Source organism: Dendrobates tinctorius, unplaced genomic scaffold, assembly GCF_039654945.1.
Source record: "Dendrobates tinctorius isolate UK_male_01 unplaced genomic scaffold, ASM3965494v1 ptg000216l, whole genome shotgun sequence".
In the NCBI taxonomy this organism is placed as follows: domain Eukaryota; kingdom Metazoa; phylum Chordata; class Amphibia; order Anura; family Dendrobatidae; genus Dendrobates; species Dendrobates tinctorius.
In genome coordinates this window covers 6,523,165-6,530,162 of record NW_027361883.1, presented here as the reverse complement: position 1 = coordinate 6,530,162, position 6,998 = coordinate 6,523,165, and positions in this window count along the sequence as shown.

The window sequence follows — 6,998 nt, the reverse complement described above, 5'->3', positions numbered from 1 at the left end:
CAATTCCATTGGCTTGCGGCCAGCAAGGTGTGATTTTCCTGTGGCTGAACCCTAAGTATTCAGAAAACTGTGTAAATATATGTCCATTGAATGGAGGTCCATTGTCTGTTTTAATCTTGGAATGCCATAAGCAGAGAATATGTCGTCCAGTTCTATTAGCAGACATTGAAGAGATGAATGAAATAACAGGGTATCTAGAATATTCTTCAATTGTTACTAGAATGTATTGGCCATTTGGTAATGGTCCATATATGTCAGCGGCCACTTCCTCCCAGAGAGCAGTGGGTAATGGAGACATTTGTAGTGGCTCTAACTTTGATGATGGCCTAATTAATTGACAAGTGGAGCAATGTCTAATCTTCTCTTCCACCAATTCATCCATATTTGGGAACCACACTTTTTCTGAGTAACTTTTTTGTACAAACAATTCCTAGATGACCTTCGTGTGCTATCTGTATGACTAAGTTGTGCAAGGCCTTAGGTACAACCAGTTTGGTACCTCGAAGGATGAGATGCTCTTCAGTGACTGACAATTCCTCACGTACATTTGAAAATAGTTTTAATTCCTTCAGATCAATCCCAGAAACAGGAAATTTTTCCTTTTGAATTTCATGCCACCTTCGATTTTGGATGATTTGTATTAAGGCACAGAGTGTCTTGTCACTTGTTGTTGTATTCTCAAACTGATCAACAGAAAGTGCTTTTGGCACGGCGTGAGCTGCAACAAATTGTATGTATTCTTCCATGGAGGAATGCCCAGGTATATCATCATTCACAGGATGTCTTGAGAGATAATCAGCCGGATTGCTATATTTTCCAGGTTTGTGAACAATTTTGTAATTGTAGTCCTGTAGACGTAGACCCCATCGCTCGATCCGTGCAGGCATTTTAGCTCGGGGATTTCCAAAAATTGTAAGGAGAGCTTGATGATCCGTGACAATGGTGAAGGGAGCTCCATAGAGAAATAAGTGAAAGTATTCACATCCTCAGACAACTGCCAAGGTTTCCTTTTCAGGTTGTGAATGTTTTCTTTCAGTACTTGTTAAGCTTTTGCGTGCATAAGAAATGATGTGGGGACTTTGATTGTCATCCTTCTATTGCGCTAAAATAGTACCCAGTCCCACAGGACTGGCATCCAGAATCAGTTCATTTTGAAGAGCTGGATCAAAATAGGCCATGGGTGTTGTTGAGCAGAGTTCATTTTTAATTGTGTCAAAAGAGACCTGACAGTCCTGGGACCATTCAAAGACACAATTTTGCTTTGTAAGTTCTCTTAGCGGAGTGCTGATTGTTGAAAAATTTGGACTGTATCTAGCACAGTAGCTGGCCATTCCAAGAAAAGAGCGCACTTCACTGGCATTCTGTGGAATTGAGGCTGCTCTGATGGACTCCACTTTCTTGGGATCAGGTCGTACTCCTTCCGCTGAGAAGATCTGACCATAGAACTCCAATGAACTTTTAACAAATTCACATTTCTCTTTGTTTAAAGTAAGTCCAGCAGAGAGCAGGCATTCGAAGATGGCATATAGAGCACGATTGTGTTCAGCTTGAGTTTTCCCAGAAACCAGTATGTCATCACTATAATTAAAGGCATTCGGAATGTGTTGAATGACGCTCCTTATCGCGTCTTGAAAAATTTCCGCTGTTGAGCAGACCCCAAATGTCAATCTTTTGTATTTTCTGAGACCCACATGGGTGGAAAATGTTGTCAAGTATCTGGATTAAGGACTCAATTCTAATTGATGATAGCCCCTATTGAGGTCAAGCTTTGAAAAAACGGTTACTCCATTTAATAAATGAATGATGTCATCAATTGTAAGTGAGATATGTCTTTCTCTCTGAATAGCGGTGTTGGGCAGGCGCATGTCAACACACAGTCTCACCTGCCCCGGAGTGTTGGATTTTGAACTACCACAAGTGGAGAGACCCACGGAGTGAGACCAGTAACAGCTTCAATAACGTCCTCATCCATGAACAATTGGAGTTCCTTTGCTACCTTCTTTCTCAGGTGAAATGGAATGTGCCTGTGAGCCTGGGCTACTGGACGAACACTGTCATCTACATGAAGATGCACTTGAGAGTTCTTTAGTTTTCCCAAACCACTAAATAAAGAGGGAAAGCTGTTCACCATGGCCTGTATATCCAGATCCACCGGGTCAGTTATAGTATGAATAATCTGGATGAGTCCTAGCTTCAAGGCAGTGTGATAGCTGAGAAGACAGCCTCCATATCCTTGTAATGGGTGAAAAGTGGTTTTCTGCCTATTTTCTTTACAGCTAAGTTATTAATAATAATAATAATAATAATTTTTATTTATATAGCGCCAACATATTCCGCAGCACTTTACAATTAAGCGGGGACAAGTACAGACAATAAATTCAATACAAGTTAAGACAATTCAAACAGTGACATTAGGAGTGGGGTCCCTGCTCGCAAGCTTACACTCTACAAGGAAATGGGGGGGGAACACAGTAGGTGAAAAGTGCTTGCTATTTCAGGTCTGAAAATTATAATAAATAGGGATTTTTATATAAAGCTGCCTGATCCCGTCATCAGCCCATGTGTTTAAGTGCAATAGTCAAGTATCAAGTGCAGTTATCGTGTGCATGGAGGGTGCTTGAATAGGCTGGGGCTAGGTATCAGTCTGATCGTCTGGGTTAGTGCATTCCAGAGAACTGGCGCATCACGAGAGAAGTCTTGGAGACGGAGGTGCGAGGTTCTGATTATGGGGGATGTTAGTCTTAGGTCATTAGTAGAATGGAGGGCACGTGTAGGGCGATAGACAGAGATGAGAGAGGAGATATAAGGTGGTACAGAACTGTGGAGAGCTTTGTGGGGGAGAGAGATGAGTTTAAACTGGACTGTTGTGATTGAGTCACCGGAGGAGGAAAAAACAAAAACAAAGGCTAAGTCCAGAAAACCAGAGAGGTTGGTAACTAGCAGATTGCAGACCCCTAATCCTGTACACCACAACTAACAGTAGCCGTGGGGGTTTCCTACAATGCCCTAGACCCCTCGTAACAGCCGGAGCACTATATAAGCCTAAAGAAAGAAAGGGGAATTCTAAACTGCCCCAGAGCAGACCCCAAAGCAATAGACAGCCCCCAACATGTATTGTCGATGAAAACAGATGAAAACACAAACACAGACAGAAAGACAGGCAGAGCAAACGATGGGGCCCATCTAACTAGATAGGACAGGACAGAAAAGATGCTGGCTGCGATCCGCGAAAAACCGTATCAAAATAAATCATGTCCAACACGTCTGATAGAAAAGGCCCTGAAGTCACTAGACTTCAAAATCACTATATCAGCACTCAGGTATATTCTGAAGACAGAGCAAAAAGATCTCCTGATCAGTGACAAAAATGGAGTTCAGCCCGTCCCAACCAGGACAGGCTGAAAACAAACACTAAGTAAGCAGACAATATCTCAAGGAAAAATAGCAGAGCAACACTTAGCTTTTAGAAGACAGAAACTGAACTGGATACAAGCGCTCAGAGCTGAAAGGATCACCAGCAACCCTGCAGGGCGTCGGCTGACTAATATCCACTCAGAAATTCCGGATGGCCAATCATCTTCTATCTGATCAGATGACAGGTTCTTCCCATCCAGATCACTTTCACCACCTCCTTTCACCAGCAGAGGGAGTTCCTCAGACATCAGAGGTGAAGGAGAAAATGAACTCATAACAGTACCTCCCCTTTGAGGAGGGGTCTCCGAACCCTCATCCGCGCCACCAGGGCGATCAGGATGGGTCCAATGAAAAGCATGAACCAACCTTTCGGTATGAATATCGGATGCAGGGTCCCAAGAATTATCCTCCTGGCCATAACCCTTCCATTTAACCAAATACTGAAGTCTCCGTCTAGCCAGACGAGAATCCAGTATCTTCTCAACCTCATATTCCACATTACCTTCAACCAACACAGGGTCAGGAGGTGCCACCACAGGAACTACTGGCTCAACAAACCTCTTTAACAGAGACTTATGAAACACATTATGGATCTTGAATGTAGCAGGAAGAGCCAATTGAAAAGAGACTGGATGAAGAATCTCCAAAATCTTATAAGGTCCAATAAATCTAGGTTTAAACTTTGGAGAAGCCACCTTCATAGAGATATTCTTTGATGACAACCAAACCATATCACCCACCTTAAACTGGGGACCAATGGTCCTATGTCGGTTGGAAAACCGCTGGGCCTTTTCCTGGGAGAGAGACAACTTATCCACCACTTGGTCTCAGATCTGGTGCATTCTCTCCACCACAGTGTCAACACCTGGGCAGGTAGAGGGCTCCACCTGCCCTGAAGAGAATCGAGGATGAAACCCAAAGTTACAAAAAAAAGGTGACATCAAAGTGGCCGAACTAGCTCTATTATTTAAAGGGAAGGTGCCGTGTTTTTTCATAATTTAATGTAAAAAAGAAAATTGTATAAAATATATTGTCCCCTAAGCTTGACTCAGTGGTGTGTATGTTTTTTTTTTTACTGTATTAATGCAGCCACTGGGGGCTGCCATTTTACCTTTCTGGCTGCTGAATGGCACTTTCCATGCTCTTTTACGACAGTCCCTGGACATAAGACATAACAGTCGGCTGCCGACCCTATCTGTATCATTGCAGCAGCATCAGGAGTGAACTGGGCACGCCCCTGTGGGCAGCTCAATTCACAGCTGTAGGTGTGGCCAGACGCCATCTTATTTTAGCTCCATTTACACTCTATTGCAAGCCCTGGATGCTGCACTGTTCCAGCATAACGGCTTGGATGTTCCCTCTGCCCATACCAGCAGCAGGAGAGGGATAGAGGACGAGCTCCAGGAGACTGCTGCTCTTTCCAAAACACCCGACCAGCTGCAGCCCCTGCTCTTGCAAAACATAGGAGTAGCTGCTCCCTGCTGTTTCAAAACACGTGGCAATCTGCTGGACATCTAATCCTCTCCTGTGTGATACTGACTGCTGAGCCGTGTATCTAATCCTATCCTGTGTGATACTGACTGCTGAGCCGTGTATCTAATCCTATCCTGTATGATACTGACTGCTGAGCCGTGTATCTAATCCTATCCTGTGTGATACTGTCTGCTGAGCGTGTATCTAATCCTCTCCTGTTGGATACTGACTGCTGAGCCATGTATCTAATCCTATCCTGTGTGATACTGTGCTGAGCTGTGTATCTAATCCTATCCTGTTTGATACTGACTGCTGAGCCATGTTTCTAATCCTCTCCTGTGTGATACTGTCTGCTGAGCTGTGTATCTAATCCTATCCTGTGTGATACTGTGCTGAGCTGTGTATCTAATCCTATCCTGTTTGATACTGACTGCTGAGCCGTGTTTCTAATCCTGTCCTGTGTGATACTGACTGCTGAGCGTGTATCTAATCCTCTCCTGTGTGATACTGACTGCTGAGCCGTGTATCTAATCCTCTCCTGTGTGATACTGACTGCTGAGCCATGTATCTAATCCAATCCCATGTGACACTGCTCTCCTGAAATACTCTGTGCTGCTGTCACCCTGCTGGTTTTGTGTGATCTATATGGTGGTATTGTGTATGATCTATATGGCGGCATTATGTGTGAACTATATGGCGGTATTATCTTCTAAAAGGGGACCCATTCTAGGGTGGTTCTGGCTGAGCACCTGCACACGGGTCAGGGGTAATAGGTGCAGTCAGGGGAGGGCTGGAGAGGCAGCTGAAGAGAGGGCTCTCATTTTTATCGTTACTATATGGCTACATTTCCCCCAGCCTGCTTCCCAGCATCACCCCGGGCTGCGCCTGTCGCCTCGCTTTCACACATCGCCAGGACAGGATCTGAGGAGGGGAATGGGGTCTTTGCATGCAAAGTCTGGATCAGAACAGGCCATCAATCAGCAGAAATATTTCCTGGATTTCTGTGGTGCTGTCACCCTGCTCCTCCCCCATATATCTCCCTCTGTGCCCCCCATAGACCAGCACACTGCTCTCCTGAAATACTCTGTGCTGCTGTCTCCCTGCTCCTCCCCCATATATCTCCCTCTGTGCCCCCCATAGACCAGCACACTGCTCTCCTGAAATACTCTGTGCTGCTGTCACCCTGCTCCTCCACTATATATCTCCCTCTGTGACCCCCCATAGACCAGCACACTGCTCTCCTGAAATACTCTGTGCTGCTGTCACCCTGCTCCTCCACCATATATCTCCCTCTGTGCCCTCCATAGACCAGCACACTGCTCTCCTGAAATACTTTGTGCTGCTGTCACCCTGCTCCTCCACCATATATCTCCCTCTGTGCCCCCCATAGACCAGCACACTGCTCTCCTGAAATACTCTGTGCTGCTGTCACCCTGCTCCTCCACCATATATCTCCCTCTGTGCCCCCCATAGACCAGCACACTGCTCTCCTGAAATACTCTGTGCTGCTGTCACCCTGCTCCCAGAATCCTTGCTGCCTGCCATCCTCAGTGACCGCAGACCCCATTCCTTTCCTCAGATCCTGTCCTGGCAATGTGTGAAAGCGAGGCGACAGGGGCCTGATATATGGTGGAAGGAGCAGGGTGACAGCAGCACAGAGTATTTCAGGAGAGCAGTGTGCTGGTCTATGGGGGGGGCACCCTATTGGGTGCCAGGGATTGTACATAGAGCGCTGTGTTTTATACACATGGATGGACCGTCTGCTTGTCTGCTCCACAGAAATCCAGGAAACATTTCTGCTGATTGGTGACCTGTTCTGATCCAGACTTTACATGCAAAGACAGTCAGTAACTTTGCAGGCCCCATCAAAATGGCTGCTCACTGTGTTCCTAGATGTCATCCTCTCTTTTCCCTTAGCAAACACCCAGAAGGGGAGGAGAGGAGTGACACCACACCATGTCAGCAGACTCCGCCCATAATTACTACAGTGCAGTAAGGTGAGCTAGTTGTACACTAGGTTTTTGTGCCAAATTTCAGTAGCTGCTCCCCCTAGTGTTAACAAGTGGAAATGCCAAACTTTTTAAAATAATTTTTCATATTTTCTAAAATTA